The following is a 15896-nucleotide window of genomic DNA, read 5'->3' on the forward strand; positions in this document are numbered from 1 at the left end:
ACAGAAAGATAGAGAGAGAGTGGTAGAGACACAAAGAGGGAGAAATATAGAAGAAAGGAGGCAGAGAGGGATAGAGTGTAACTGAGTTGCCTTGGGATGTTTTAGTACGTGAAAGTTGCTCTATTGTTGTTGAGAGGTGACTATTGAAGAGCCTGAGGCAGGTATCGGGGGATGAGACACAATCTGAGTGGTGAACTGCGCCTTGCCTCATTCTTCAAACGCACAGCACTAACTGGAATGAAAAGCAACCCCATGCATGTGGTTCCATAGCTCAGGGGTTAGAGCACTGGTCTTGGAAATCAGGGGTCGTGAGTTCAAATCTCTACTGGTGCCTATGCAAATTTGTTAATTCACAGTGTGGCAAAGCCACTGAAGAATTCCAAACAACTGTACATAATTCCCTTTAGTGATGTGTTAACTACAGACTGAATCTGTACCATTGTATATATTGTTTGCACGTACAGAACATGGTCCTTTTAAGAGCGCAAGCAAACATTATGATGTCATACTACTTATCATGTGATCACCCAAAGGTGGGAAAAATGTGATGACATCATGATGCCATCCACAGGACCGCCCTGGTAGTCCTCGTGGTGCTTCAGACCTGTATTCATAGTTCTCTTGCATCAATCTGTTTAAACTCATTAGTTTGACATTAAAAAGCTTTTTGATTGATTGCCTGCATTGGACTCAATCCCTAGATAGGAATTTGGCCATTCCTACATTGGTGACCATGACCTTTGTGAACGGATTTCGCGAAAGGAACACAGCATGGAGGCAAACGCCATTTTGTTGAAGCACCGCAGTTCTGGGAGCAACAAGCGACCTCGTGGTTCATCCAAGTTGAAGCCCAGTTCGCCCTGAGAGGCATCGTTGCGATCAGACCCGATACTTATATGTGGTCTCCACTCTTGACGACTCTGCTGCCTCGTGGATCATCAGCCTTCTCGAGAATCCACCTACTGACCACAAGTATGAGACCCTCAAGGCGCGGTTGCTACAGGTTTTCGGGCTCACGAAATCGGAGCACGCCCGGCGTCTGCTCGCTATGCCCGGGATCGGGGACTCCAAACCTTCTGAGCTGATGAGCCAGATGCTCACACTCCTCGGCTCCGAACCGCAATGCTTTCTCTTCAGAGAGTTATTCCTCAGCCAATTATTGGAGCAGGTGCAAGCGGCCTTGGCGAGATCCGAGGTCGAAGACTGCGCAATGCTCGCTGCTGAAGCAGACAAAATATTCGCAGTTACGCAACAGCACTGCGCTGCCACAAGGCGCCCATCCCCACAGCCGCCGCCCCAGCTCCTCAGCCCGCGGGGCTGTGCTTCTACCACGCGCGGTTTGCCACGAAGACGAGATGTTGCCGCCCTCCCTGCAGCTTCTCTCAAAAAAAAACAACAACTCCGTCCAATGAAGAACGGGTCTAACGGGCGCCCCGCGGCCGCGATGGCAATCGGCAATGCAGGCAAGCTGCTCTTCATCACAGATGCCATCTCCGGTCGTCGGTTCCTGTGCGACACCGAGGCGCAGTACAGCATTCTACCCGCGTCAGCTCTTGATGTACAGGCTGGGAAGCACGGCCTCCCCCTCAAAGCGATTAATGGCGGTGCTATTCAGACCTTCGGTAGATGGTGGGTCCAGGTGTGTTTCGGCAGCCAACGGTTTTTCTGGGAATTCGTTACGGCCAAGGTTTCGCAAGCCATTCTCGGTGCAGATTTCCTGTGCGCCAACGGCCTCCTGGTCAATGTAAGGTACTGGCGGCTGATCAACGCGGCCACGTTTCACTCTATCCCTTGCCACCGTAGTAACAACATGTCACGCACCGTCTCCTGCGCTTTCCCGACTCCGGATGAGTTCGCTCACCTGCTGGGCGAATTTCCAGACCTGACCAGGCCCACGTTTTCCTCCACGGCCACGAAACATGGTGTGGAACACCACATCAGCACCACCGGCACCCCGGTCCACGCGCAGGCCCGACGCCTCGAACCTGGCAAGCTAGCGGTCGCGAAGGCGGAGTTCGCAACGATGGAGCATTTAGGGATTATTCGCATGTCGAATAGTCCCTGGTCTTTGCCTCTTCACATCGTACTGAAACATGGCGGTGGATGGCAGCCCTGCAGCGACTATTGGCGCCTAAGCGACGCCACCACTCCTGATCGATACCCGATCCCCCACATCCAAGATTTCTCTGCCCATTTGGCAGGAAACACCGTTTTTCCCAAGGTTGACCTTGTCCGGGGCTACCACCACGTCCCGGTGCACCCGCAAGACGTCCAGAAGACCGCAGTCATCACCCCTTTCACTCTCTTTGAATTTTTAAGGATGCCGTTTGGGTTGAAGAACGCCGCCCAGGCATTCCAGCGCCCATGGACTCCATGCTGCGGGACCTCAAGTTCCTCTTCGTCTACTTAGACGACATTCTCATTGCCAGTCCAAATAAGGAGGAACACATCTCTCACCTCCGCATCCTCTTTCGACGCCTCAGCCAACATGGCCTGATTATCAACCCAGCCAAGTGTCAGTTTGGTCTGCACCAAATCGATTTCCTGGGACATCGCATTACCTCAGAGGGAGCGGTTCCTTTGCAAGCTAAGGTAGAGGCGGTGACCTCCTTTCCACGCCCGCAGAACACAAAGGCCCTACAGGAATTCCTCGGCATGGTAAACTTTTACCACCGTTTCGTGCCTAAGGCAGCACTATTCATGCAGCCCCTGTACAAGGCCCTCAAGGGCAAGTCTGGCAAGGATCTGGTAAGCTGGACGGTTGACATGGACCAGGCATTCATCAACACCAAGCATGCCTTAGCCAACGTGACCATGCTGGCACACCCACTACCAGGAGCCACCATCGCCCTCACCACCGACGCATCAGATTACACAATCGGCACCATTCAGGAGCAGTGGGTGAACGGGACGTGGCAGCCTTTGGCATTCTTCAGCTGTCAACTGCGGCGTAACGAGCGGGCGTACAGTACTTTCGACAGGGAGCTACTAGCCCTTTTTCTGGCCATCCGCCATTTCTGGTTCTTGTTGGAAGGACGTCCTTTCACAGCCTTCGTCGACCACAAGCCACTGACGTTTGCCATGGCCAAGACCGCCGAACCGTGGTCATCTCGACAACAACGTCAGCTGACATGCATCTCTGAATTTACCACAGACATTCAGCACGTGGCCGGTAAAGACAACCTGGTGGCAGATTGCATCTCCCGCGCGACCGTGCATGCGGTCCAGCAGGGCATCGACTACGTCCTCATGGCAGCAGACCAAGTCTCAGACCCAGAAGTGCAGGCTTACCGCACCAACACCACTTGCCTCCAGTTGGCCGACGTCAGGTTCCATTCAGCTGGTACCACGTTGCTGTGTGACGCCTCTGTTCGGGACCCTCGCCCTATTGTGCCGGTCGCCTGGCGCCGCAAGGTGTTTGACGCCGTACATGGGTTGTCACACCCGGGAATGAAGGCGTCTCAGTAGCTAATGTCTTCTAAGTTCGTTTGTGGGGGCATGCATAAAGATGTCCGCGACTGGGCTAACACCTGCATGGTATTCCAAAAGGCTAAGGTTCAGCGCCACATCAAGGCTTCATTGGCCACCTTTGCAGTTCCTGAGTGACGGTTTGACCACGTCAATGTGGACCTGGTAGGACCACTTCCACCTTCCCATGGTTTGACGCACATCCTGACCATAGTAGATCGCACCACCAGATGGCCAGAGGCGGTTCCCCTTTCACCTACTACTTCGGCGGACGTGGCCTTCATGGGTCACCCGTTTTGGAGTGCCTGCTGACATCTCTTCGGACTGGGGCCCGCAGTTTTCCTCTGAGCTCTGGAATGCGGTGGCTCAAGGACTCGGTGTCAAGTTACACCGCACCACAGCCTACCACCCACAAGTGAACAGTCTGTGCGAACGTTTTCACAGGTCGCTTAAGGCCGCACTGAGGGCCAGCCTCCACGACGCAGGATGGGCAGACAAGCTACCATGGGTCATGTTGGGCCTTCGCACAGCCCCCAAAGAAGGTCTTCACGCTTCCGTGGCAGAGCTCGTTTATGGTCAGCCGCTGCGAGTGCCAGGGGATTTCCTGTCAACACCAACGGAGCCATGGTCCGCCTCACGCCAGCTTATCAGCCACCAGGAAGCAGCCAGATGTTTCGCGTCGGTTCCCACATCGCATCACGGGGTTCAGGGCTCTCACGTTCCAGTGGAGCTGAAACAAGCTGATTACGTGTTCATCTGCCATGATGCTCACCGGGATCCGCTCAAGGCCCCATACACTGGTCCTTTCCGTTTGTTAGAGGCAGGAGACAAAACCTTCAAGGTGGATGTCGGTGGTAAACTGGACCACATTTCGGTTGACCGTTTGAAGCCGGCACACCTGGACCTTAACCATCCCATCGAGACCGCACAGCCACCGAGACGGGGTCGGCCGCCCACTGTCGTCGCGCCAGAGCAAGTACAACCACTTGGCAGACTGCCCGCCATCCAACAGCTTCTGTTTCGGGAATACAGGAGTCGTTCTGACAGGCTTGTCAGACCCCCTAACCGTTTGACTTTTTCCATTAAAGACAATTCTGGGGGGGCACATGTGGCAGAGCCACTGAGGGACTCTGAACAACTGTACATAATTCCCTTTAATGATGTGTTAACTACAAACTGAATCTGTACCATTGTATATACTGTTTGCATGTACAGGGCGCGGTCCCTGTAAGAGCGCAAGCAAACGCCAAAATGTCATGCCGCTAATCACGTGATCACCCAAACGCGGGAATAACGTGATGATGTCATGACGCCATCCACAGGACCGCCCAGGCAGTCCTCGTGGAGCTTCTGACCTGTTAAGACCTGTATTCATAGTTCTCTTGCATCAATCTGCTAAACTCGTTAGTTTGACATTAAAAACCTTTTTGATTGATTGCCTGCGTCGGACTCAATCTCTGGATAGGAATTTGACCATTCCTACAACAGCATGTTTTCTTTTAAGTACGAAACAGCTCCGAGACCAACACGAGAACAGGCTCTCTCGCCCTTCCCAATCTCCATCTCTCCCTCTCCTTCCATTCAATTCCCCTGTACTCCCCCTCTTTGCCTGTCTCTCTCTTCCTTACCCCTCTCTCTACCTATCATCCCTCTCTCTCCCTCAGCCTCTCTCTCACCTTCCCCACCTCCCATTCACTTCCTCTCTCTACATTTTCCCCTCTCTCTCACCACTTCCCTTCTTCCTACTCTCTCCCCTTTCCTCTCTCTTTCGCCCTCTCACTCTGTCCTTTCCTCTTGGGGAGAGTAGAAGGAGGAAAGGGAGAGGAGGATGGGGAGAGAAGAGGCGAAAGGGAGAGAGAGTGTGTAGGGGAGAGAGAAAAGGGAAGGAAATAGAGAGAGGGGAAGTGGAGAGCTGGAAGGAGAGAGGTGGGAAGTGGAGAGACAGCGTGAAAAGAGGAGAGAGGGAGAGAAGAGAAAGAAGAGGGAGGGAGAACGAGGGGAAAGGGAGAGAGAGGCGGTTGGAGGAAGGGGGGATGGCGAGATAGAGCGAGGGGAAGGGGAGAGAGAGGCAGATGGAGGAAGGGGGAGTTGGAGAGGGGGGATGCCGAGAGCGGGAAGGGGAGAGAGAGGCAGATGGAGGAGGGGGAAATGAGAGAGGGGAAACAGGGGAGACAAAGTGGGAAGGGAGAGAAGAGAGAAGGGGAGGGAAGGAGATCGAGGGAAGAGGGAGTGAGAGAGAGTGACAGAAAGATAGAGAGAGAGTGGTAGAGACACAAAGAGTGAGAAATATAGAAAGAAGGAGGCAGAGAGACTGAGAGAGAGCGAGAGTGTAACTGAGTTGCCTTGGGACGTTTTAGTACGTGAAAGTTGCTCTATTGTTGTTGAGAGGTGACTATTGAAGAGCCTGAGGCAGGTATCGGGGGATGAGACACAATCTGAGTGGTGAACTGCGCCCTGCCTCACTCTTCAAACACACAGCACTAACTGGAATGAGAAGCACACCAGTGTAGGTGGCTCCATAGCTCAGGGGTTAGAGCACTGGTCTCGTTAAACCAAGGGGGTCATGAGTTCAAATCTCACAGGTGCCTGTGCAAATTTGTTAATTCACAACATGTTTACTTTTAAGTATGAAGGAGCTCCGAGACCAACATGAGAACAGGCTCTCTCGCCCTTCCCAATCTCCACTTCTTCTTCTGTTCAATTCCCATGTACTCCCCCTCTTTGCCTGTCTCTCTCTTCCTTTCACCTCCCCCTTGCTATTTAACCCTAATAAGAACATAAGAAGCAGGATTAGGCCATACGGCCCCTTGGGCCTTCTCCGCCGTTCAATAGGATCATGGCTGATCTGAACCTGGACTCACGTCCATTTCCCTGCCCGCTCCCCATAACCCCCAATTCCCTTATCAGCTAGGGAACTGTTTATCTCCATTTTAAATTTATTTAATGTCGCAGCTTCCACAGCTCTCTGAGGTAGCAAATTCCATAGATTTACTACCCTGAGTGAAGAAGTTTCTCCTCATCTCAGTTTTAAAAGGGCAGCCCCTTATTCTAAGATGATGCCCCCTAGTTCTAGTCTCGCCCATCAGTGGAAACATCCTCACCGTATCCACCCGATCAAGCCCCCTCACAATCTTATATGTTTCGATAAGATCGTCTCTCATTCTTCTGAATTCTAATGAGTAGAGGCCCAACCTACTCAACCTTTCCTCATAAGTCAAGCCCCTCATCTCTGGAATCAACCAAGTGAACCTTCTCGGAACTGCCTCGAGAGCAAGTATATCTTTTCTTAAATATGGAAACCAAATCTGTACGCAGTATTCCAGGTGTGGCCTCACCGGTACCCTTTATAACTGAAGCAAGACTTCCCTGCTTTTATACTCCATTCCCCGTGCAATAAAAGCCAAGATTCCATTGGCCTTCCTGATCACCTGCTGTACCTGCATACTAACCTTCTGTGTTTCATGCACCAGGACCCCCAGATCCCTTTGTACTGTAGCACTTTGCAGTTTCTCTCCATTTAGATAAGAACTTGCTCTTTGATTTTTTCTGCCAAAGTGCACAACCTCACACTTTCCAACATTAGATTCCATCTGCCAAATTTCTGCCCACTGACTTAGCCTGTCTATGTCCTTTTGCAGGTTTTTTATGTCCTCCTCACTCACTGCTTTCCCTCCCATCTTTGTATCATCTGCAAACTTGGATATGTTGCACTTGGTCCCCTCCTCCAAATCGTTAATATAGATTGTAAAGAGTTGGGGTACCAGCACTGACCCCTGCGGAACACCACTAGTTACTGATTGCCAACCCGAGAATGAACCATTTATCCCAACTCTCTGTTTTCTGTTAGATAGCCAATCTTCCACCCATGCCAGTATATTACCCCCAATCCTGTGATTTTTTAATCTTGTGCAATAATCTTTTGTGTGGCACCTTGTCAAATACCTTTTGGAAGTCCAAATACACCACATCCACTGGTTCCCCTTTATCCACCCTATTTGTTACGTCCGCAAAGAATTCGAGCAAATTTGTCAAACATGACTTCCCCTTCATAAAACCATGCTGACTCTGTCCGATTAAATTATGCTTATCCAAATGTCCTGTTACTGCTTCCTTAATAATGGACTCCAACATTTTACCAAGCACAGATGTTAGGCTAACTGGTCTATAGTTTCCAGCCTTTTGTCTACCTCCCATTTTAAATAAGGGTGTTACATTAGCAGTTTTCCAATCTGCTGGGACCTTTCCTGAATCCAGGGAGTTTTGGAAAATTACCACCAGTGCATCCGCAATCGCTACCGTTACTTCTCTCAAGACCCTAGGATGTAAGCCATCAGGTCCAGGGGATTTATCCGCCTTTAGTCCCATTATCTTACTGAGTACCATCTCCTTAGTGATTTTAATCATGTTTAGCTCCTCCCCCCCTATAGCCCCCTGTTTGTCCAGTGTTGGGATATTTTTAGTGTCATTTACTGTAAAGACTGATACAAAATATTTGTTCAGCGTTTTTGCCATCTCCATGTTCCCCACCACTAATTTCCCGGTCTCATCCTCTAAGGGACCAACATTCACTTTAGCCACCCTTTTTCTTTTTATATAGCTGTAGAAACTCTTGCTATCTGTTTTTATGTTTATTGCTAGTTTACTTTCATAATCTTTCTTCCTTTTCTTAATTAATCTTTTAGTTATTCTTTGCTGGCTTTTAAATGCTTCCCAATCTTCTATGCTCCCACTAGATTTGGCTACTTTATATGTCCTTGTTTTCATTCGTATACTATCCTTTATTACTTCACTTAGCCACGGATGGCTGTCTTTTCTTTTACGCCCCTTTTTCCTCAGTGGAATATATTTTTCTTGAAAGTTGTGAAATATCTCCTTGAATGTACACCACTGCTCATGTACCGTCTTACACCTTAATCTATTTTCCAAGTCCACTTTAGTCAACTCTGCTCTCATACCTTCATAGTCTCCTTTATTTAAGCTTAATATGCTGGTTTGAGATCCAACTCTCTCACCCTCCAACTGAATTTGGAATTCAACCATGTTATGATCACTCATTCCAAGGGGATCCTTTCCTGGGACATTTTTTATTAATCCTGTCTCATTACACAGCACCAGATCTAAGATTGCCTGCCCCCTGGTTGGCTCAGTAACATACTGCTCAAGGAACCCATCTCTAATGCACTCTATAAACTCTTCCTCAAGGCTGCCCTGCCCAATTTGATTTGTCCAGTCAATATGAAAGTTAAAATCCCCCATGATTATAGCTGTTCCCTTATTACAAGCCCCAACTATTTCCTGATTAATACTCCGACCAATAGAGTTGCAACTGTTAGGAGGCCGATAGACTACGCCCACTGGTGACTTTTTCCCCTTATTGTTCCTTATCTCCACCCAAACTGTTTCACTATCCTGATCCTTTGACCCAATATCATTTCTCACTATTGCAGTGATTCCATCCTTTATTAACATAGCCACCCCACCTCCCTTTCATTCCTGTCTGTCCTTCCTAATTGTCAAATACCCCTGGATGTTTCGTTCCCAGTCATGGTCACCTTGCAGCCATGTTTCTGTAATGGCCACCAGATCATACCCATGTGTAGTTATTTCTACCATCAACTCGTCTATTTTGTTACGAATGCTGCATGCATTCAGATAAAGAACTTTCAAATATGTTTTGTGTCAATTTATTCCTGCTTTTACCCCCTTTACTACTTTACCTTTAGCTTTATACATTCTGTCCCTTCCTGACACGCTCTGGTTATTAATTCCCCCACTGCTACCTTGCTCTATTGCCGTCTCCGCTGACATTTTTATTTTTCGCTCTCTTGAAACCTCCCCCCCACTAATTAGTTTAAAGCCCTCTCTACAGCCCTAGTTATTCAATTCGCCAGAATTCTAGTCCCAGCACTGGCCAAGTGAAGTCTGTCCCAACGGAACAGCTCTCTCCCGTCCCAGTACTGGTGCCAGTGTCCCAAGAAGCAAAACCCATTTCTCCCACACCAGACTTTGAGCCACGCATTTAACTCTCTGATTTTATTTACCCTAGCCAAATTTGCTCGTGGCTCAGGTAGTAATCCAGAGATTATTACCCTTGTGGTTCTGTTTTTTAATTTGGCCCCTAGCTGCTCATACTCCCTCAGCAGAACCTCTTTCCTTGTCCTATCTATGTCATTGGTACCAACATGGACCACGACAACTGGATCCTGATATACCTATCAATTCGTCCAATAAAAGGCGACGAGTTAAGAACGTAACTAAAGGTTTTTATTGACTAAATAACAGAGCCCACCCTCGTGGGTGATCGGGTCCAACAAGGAGGAATACCAGCCAGTCGACTACCTTTATACCTGGGCAGGTAGGTGGAGCCATGGGCGGAGTCGGAGGTGGTCAGCCCAGGTATAACAGCGCGACAAGAGGCGACCTCGTATCGTGATACAACGGTGATAACAATACAACAGTGATAACTATAGTGTAACGATAAAGTGGTTTACCACATTCACCCCTTGTTTAGATTTGAGTCCGGCGGGGTGAAGTGTACTACCAGTTCTGGTATGTCAGTCTGTCCGGAGGCCTCGTAAGCCTCTCCGATCGTCGCAGCGGCGGTGCTGCATTATCCGGTGTTAGTGCTGGTGTCTGCGTGGTCGGCGAAGGCTCGTGGGGTTCCGGCATGCCGTCTACCTGGGCTGGAATTGGGGGGGTGGTGGGGGGGGGTAAAGGTGGTGTCTCCGGAGTGCCCGAGGGTGCGAGGTCTCGTAAGGAGACAGTGTCCTCCCGCCCGTCTGGGTAAGCCACGTAGGCGTACTGGGGGTTGGCGTGCAGGAGGTTCACCCTTTCGACCAGGGGGTCTGTTTTATGGGCCCTCACGTGCTTTCGCAGCAAGACGGGCCCCGGAGAGGTCAGCCAGGTTGGTAGAGTGGTTCCCGTAGTCGACTTCCTGGGGAAAACAAACATTCGTTCATGGGGGGTGGCGTTAACGGCAGTGCAAAGTAGTGACCGGATGGAGTGCAGCGCTGTCGGGAGGACTTCCTGCCAGCGGGAGGTTGGGAGGCCCTTAGACTTTAAGGCTAAGAGGACGGCCTTCCATACCGTCGCGTTCTCTCTTTCCACCTGGCCGTTCCCTTGGGGGTTGTAGCTGGTGGTCCTACTTGCTGCAATACCTCTCGCTAGTAGGAACTGACGGAGTTCCTCGCTCATGAAAGAGGAGCCCCGGTCACTATGTATATAGTTTGGGAACCCGAACAAGGCGAAGAGGTCGTTCAGGCATTTAATGACCGTGGTACTGGTCATGTCTGGGCAGGGGAAGGCAAAGGGGAAACGGGAGTACTCATCAACAATGTTGAGGAAGTACACATTACGGTCAGAGGACGGGAGGGGCCCCTTAAAGTCGATGCTCAGGCGCTCGAAGGGGCGGGTGGCCTTGATCAGGCTTGCTCTGTCCGGCCTAAAGAAGTGCGGTTTGCACTCGGCGCAGGTCTGGCAGTTCCTGGTTATGGTCCTGACCTCCTCGATGGAGTAGGGCAGGTTGTGGGCCTTAATGAAGTGGTAAAGTCTGGTGACCCCGGGGTGGCAGAGGTCGTTGTGGAGGGTCTGAAGTCTATCGCTTTGCGCGCTGGCGCATGTAATTCGTGACAGAGCATCGGGGGGTTCGTTCAGCTTACCTGGCCGGTACAAGATATCATAATCGTAGGTGGAGAGCTCGATTCTCCACCTCAAGATCTTGTCATTCTTGATTTTGCCCCTCAGCTTGTTATTAAACATAAAAGCGACCGAACGTTGGTCGGTAAGGAGGGTAAATCGTTTGCCTGCCAGATAGTGCCTCCAGCGTCGTACCGCCTCCACAATCGCCTGGGCCTCCTTCTCGACCGACGAGTGTCGGATCTCAGGGCCCTGTAGGGTCCTTGAGAAGAAGGCCACCGGTCTCCCCTCCTGGTTAAGGGTGGCGGCTAGGGCGAAGTCGGATGCATCGCTCTCGACTTGGAAGGGGATGGACTCATCCACTGCGTGCATAGTGGCCTTGGCAATGTCTCCCTTAATGAGGGAGAAGGCTGCGCACGCTTCCTCCGTAAGGGGGAAGGATGTGGACTTCATGAGGGGTCTGGCTTTGTCCGCATAATTGGGCACCCATTGGGCATAGTAGGCGAAGAGCCCCAGGGTTCTCTTAAGTGCCTTAGGGCAGTGGGGGAGGGGTAGCTCCATGAGGGGGCGCATTCTTTCGGGGTCGGGGCCGATGAGTCCGTTCTCTACTACACAGCCAAGGATGGCAAGGCGCGAGGTGTTAAACACACATTTCTCCTTATTGTAGGTGAGGTTCAGCCGTTGGGCTGTACGGAGGAATTTCTCCAGATTCACGTCGTGGTCCTGCCGGTCGTGGCCGCAGATGGTGACGTTATCTAGGTAGGGGAATGTGGCCTGCAGTCCGTTCTGGTCAACCATCCGGTCCATCTCCCTTTGGAAGACCGAGACCCCGTTGGTGACACCGAAGGGGACCCTAAGGAAGTGGTATAGGCGCCCATTCGCCTCGAAGGCGGTGTACTGGCGGTCCTCGGGGTGGATAGGGAGTTGGTGGTAGGCCGACTTAAGGTCGATGGTCGAGAATATGCGGTATTGTGCAATCTGATTGACCATGTCAGATATGCGGGGAAGGGGGTATGCGTCCAGCTGGGTGTATCTGTTTATGGTCTGGCTGTAGTCGATGACCAGGCGATTTTTATCGCTGGTCTTAACGACCACGACCTGGGCACGCCAGGGGCTGTTGCTCCCCTCGATGATGCCCTCCTTCAGGAGACGCTGCACCTCAGAGCAAATGAAAGCTCTGTCCCCAGCGCTGTACCGCCTGCTCTTGGTAGCGACGGGTTTGCAGTCGGGGGTGAGGTTAGCGAACAGGGAAGGTGGCGGCACCTTGAGGGTGGATAAGCTGCAGGTGTTACGCGGTGGGCGGATTAACCTTCGCTGGTTGTCGACTGTGAGTGGGGGGAGGGGTCCACCGTATGCTAGGGTTACACTTTGGAGGTGGGATTGGAAGTCCAGCCCTAGTAGGACGGCAGCGCAGAGCTGGGGGAGGACGAGGAGTTTAAAGTTTTTATACTCTGTACCCTTAACCGACAAGGTCACAGCACAGTAGCCGCTAATGTCCGTGGCGTGGGACCTCGATGCCATCGAGATTCGGTTGCGCGTTGGCAGGACAGGGAGGGAGTAGTGGCTCACCGTGTCTGGGTGGATGAAGCTCTCCGTGCTTCCGCTGTCGAACAGGCAGGTCGTGGCGTGGCCGTTTACTTTGATGTCCATCATCGACTTGGACAGGTGGTGTGGGCGGGCTTGATCCAGAGTGACGGAGGCTAGCGTGTAGGTAAGCGAGTCGTTGTCGTCTGCGGGCGAGGCGGTCGTCGGGTCCGGGGGCCCGGTGGCAGTCGGGCGTGGTGGGTAAAATGGCATCTCCCACGAGGTAGGACAAAATGGCGGAGAAGATGGCTGCCCCCATAACTCACATGAGGCACTATTGGGGTCGGTTGCCTTGATCAAAGATGGCCGCCCCCATGACTCACGTGTGGGGATACTGGCCTCAGTTGCCGTGAAAGAAGATGGCCGCCCCCACAGTTCGCATGAGGCACTGCTGGCCTCTGAAGATCCGCTCCTGCAGGCCTTAGAGAAATGGCCTTTCTTCCTGCAGGTTGTGCAGGTAGAGTTCCTGGCTGGGCAGCGCGACCTCGGGTGCTTCTCCTGGCCGCAAAAGAAGCAGCCGGCGGCCCGATCGCGGGTGCCCGATGTCGGAGCCGGTACCGGGGGTGGCGGGCCCGGTCGGGTCCGGGACGCCGACGCTGAGGTAGATCCCGGGGGCGGCGCTGCGAAGGGTATTGCGGTAGGGGTCGGGCCCGAGTCCCAGGGTCGCGAGCAGTACCTGGAAAACGCCTGATGGGCCACCTCCAGGGAGAGAGCGAGGGCTTCAGCTTTGTCCAGGTCGAGGTCTTTAGCTTCAAGCAGTCTTTGCCGTGAGTAGTCGGACCGTAGGCCTTTCACAAAGGCATCGCGGATATTATCTTCCGTATTTTCAACAGCCGTCACCGCTTTAAAGTCACAGTTCCTGCCGAGTGCTCTTAGCGCCCGTAAAAATTCAGCTACAGACTCTCCTGGCTGTTGCGGGCGGGATCTTAGGAGGTGCCTGGTGTACATGTAATTTACCGGGCTGCGGTACTGCTGTTTCAGTAGGTTGATAGCGGCCTCGTACGTAGTCGTGTCCTGTATGAGTGCGTATACTCTCGGGCTCGCTTGGGCGTTCAGAAGTCTTAGTTTGGATCTCTGCGGGGCGCCGGATTCTTCCAGGTAGGATTCGAAGCAGTCCAGCCAGTGTTTGAAGTTGAGGGCTGCGTTTGCTGCCTGTGGGTTTAGATCCAGGTACGGTGGTTTGAGGGCTTGCAGCCAAGCCGGCTGGTGTGGCTGTGCTTCTGGGAGGGCTTCTGGCTGGCCAGTAGTAGACATCTTTAAAATTTAGTCAATAAAATTGATATACCTATCAATTCGTCCAATAAAAGGCGACGAGTTAAGAACGTAACTAAAGGTTTTTATTGACTAAATAACAGAGCCCACCCTCGTGGGTGATCGGGTCCAACAAGGAGGAATACCAGCCAGTCGACTACCTTTATACCTGGGCAGGTAGGTGGAGCCATGGGCGGAGTCGGAGGTGGTCAGCCCAGGTATAACAGCGCGACAAGAGGCGACCTCGTATCGTGATACAACGGTGATAACAATACAACAGTGATAACTATAGTGTAACGATAAAGTGGTTTACCACAGATCCTCCCCCTCCGACTCCAAGTTTCTCTCTAGCCCAGAGGAGATGTCCTTAACCCTGGCACCGGGTAGGCAACACAGCCTTCGGGACTCTCGCTCTCAGCTGCAAAGAACCCTCTCTCTCCCTCCGCCTCTCTCTCACCTTCCCCACCTCCCCTTCACCTCCACTATCGACACTTTCCCCTCTCTCTCACCACTTCCCTTCCTCCTACTCTCTCCCCTTTCTTCTCTCTTTCCCACTCTCACTCTGTCCTTTCCTCTTGGGGAGAGTAGAAGGAGGAAAGGGAGAGGAGGATGGGGAGAGAGTGTGTAGGGGAGAGAGAAAAGGGAAGGAGATAGAGAGAGGGGAAGTGGAGAGCTGGAAGGAGAGAGGTGGGAAGCGGAGAGACAGCGTGAAAAAAGGAGAGAGGACGAGAAGAGGAAGAAGAGGGAGGGAGAACGAGGGGAAGGGGAGAGAGGCGGATGGAGGAAGGGGGAGTTGGAGAGGGGGAGTGCCGAGAGCGGGAAGGCGAGATAGAGTGAGGGGAAAGGGAGAGAGAGGCAGATGGAGGAAGGGGAAATGAGAGAGGGGAAACAGGGGAGACAAAGTGGGAAGGGAGAGAAGGGGAGGGAAGGAGATAGAGGGAAGAGGGAGTGACAGAGTTAGAAGGGGAGAGGGGGAGGGAAGAGAAGAATGAAGGGAAGGGGAAAGAGGGAAGGAGGTAGAGAAAGGGGAAGGAGAGAGGTGGAAGGGGGGAAGAGACAGACTGAGAAGGGGAGAGAGCGAGAGAATAGATGAGAGAAGGGCGGATGGAGGAAGAGCAATGAGACTGAGGAGGGGCGAAGGGGAGAGAGAGAGAGTAACAGTAACAGAGAGGGAGAGAGAAAGTGAGAGAGACACAGAGAAAAAGAGAAAGAGGTAGAAAGGGAGTGACAGAAAGATAGAGAGAGAGTGGTAGAGACACAAAGAGGGAGAAATATAGAATGAAGGAGGCAGAGAGACTGAGAGAGAGATAGAGTGTAACTGAGTTGCCTTGGGATGTTTTAGTACGTGAAAGTTGCTCTATTGTTGTTGAGACGTGACTATTGAAGAGCCTGAGGCAGGTATCGGGGGATGAGATACAATCTGAGTGGTGAACTGCGCCCTGCCTCATTCTTCAAATGCACAGCACTAACCGGAATGAGAAGCAATCTAGTACAGGTGGCTCCATAGCTCAGGGGTTAGAGCACTGGTCTTGTAAACCAGGGGTCGTGAGTTCAAATCTCACTGGGGCCTGTGCAAATTTGTTAATTCACAGCATGTTTACTTTTAAGTATGAAACTGCTCCGAGACCAACACGAGAACAGGCTCTCTCGCCCTTCCCAATCCCTCTCCTTCCGTTCAATCCCCCTCTTTGCCTGCCTCTCTCTTCCTTACCCTTCACTCCCTCTCTCTACAGATCCCCCTCATTATCTTCTCTCACCTTCCCCAACTCCCATTCACCTCCTCTCTCTACACTTTCAGTGCGGGCCCTGTGTTCAGTGCAGGCCCTGTGTTGAATGCGGGCCCTGTGGTTCAGTGCGGGCGCTGTGTTCAGTGCGGGCCCTGTGTTCAGAGCGGGCCCTGTGTTCAGAGCGGGTCCTGTGTTCAGTGCGGGCCTGTGTTCAGAGCTGGCCCTGTGTTC

General features: G+C 52.0%; 1 non-coding gene across 1 annotated transcript; it reads left to right on the top strand.

The window, feature by feature from the left end:
• The first annotated feature begins 15435 nt into the window (after positions 1-15435).
• trnat-ugu (transfer RNA threonine (anticodon UGU)) lies at positions 15436-15508 on the top strand. The gene has a single exon. It is a non-coding gene; the product is annotated as a tRNA-Thr (tRNA).
• The last annotated feature ends 388 nt before the right edge of the window (positions 15509-15896 follow it).

Source organism: Somniosus microcephalus, unplaced genomic scaffold (genome assembly GCF_052327205.1).
Source record: "Somniosus microcephalus isolate GS21.2 unplaced genomic scaffold, FLI_Smic_1.0 unresolved_chr2, whole genome shotgun sequence".
Lineage (NCBI taxonomy): Eukaryota > Metazoa > Chordata > Chondrichthyes > Squaliformes > Somniosidae > Somniosus > Somniosus microcephalus.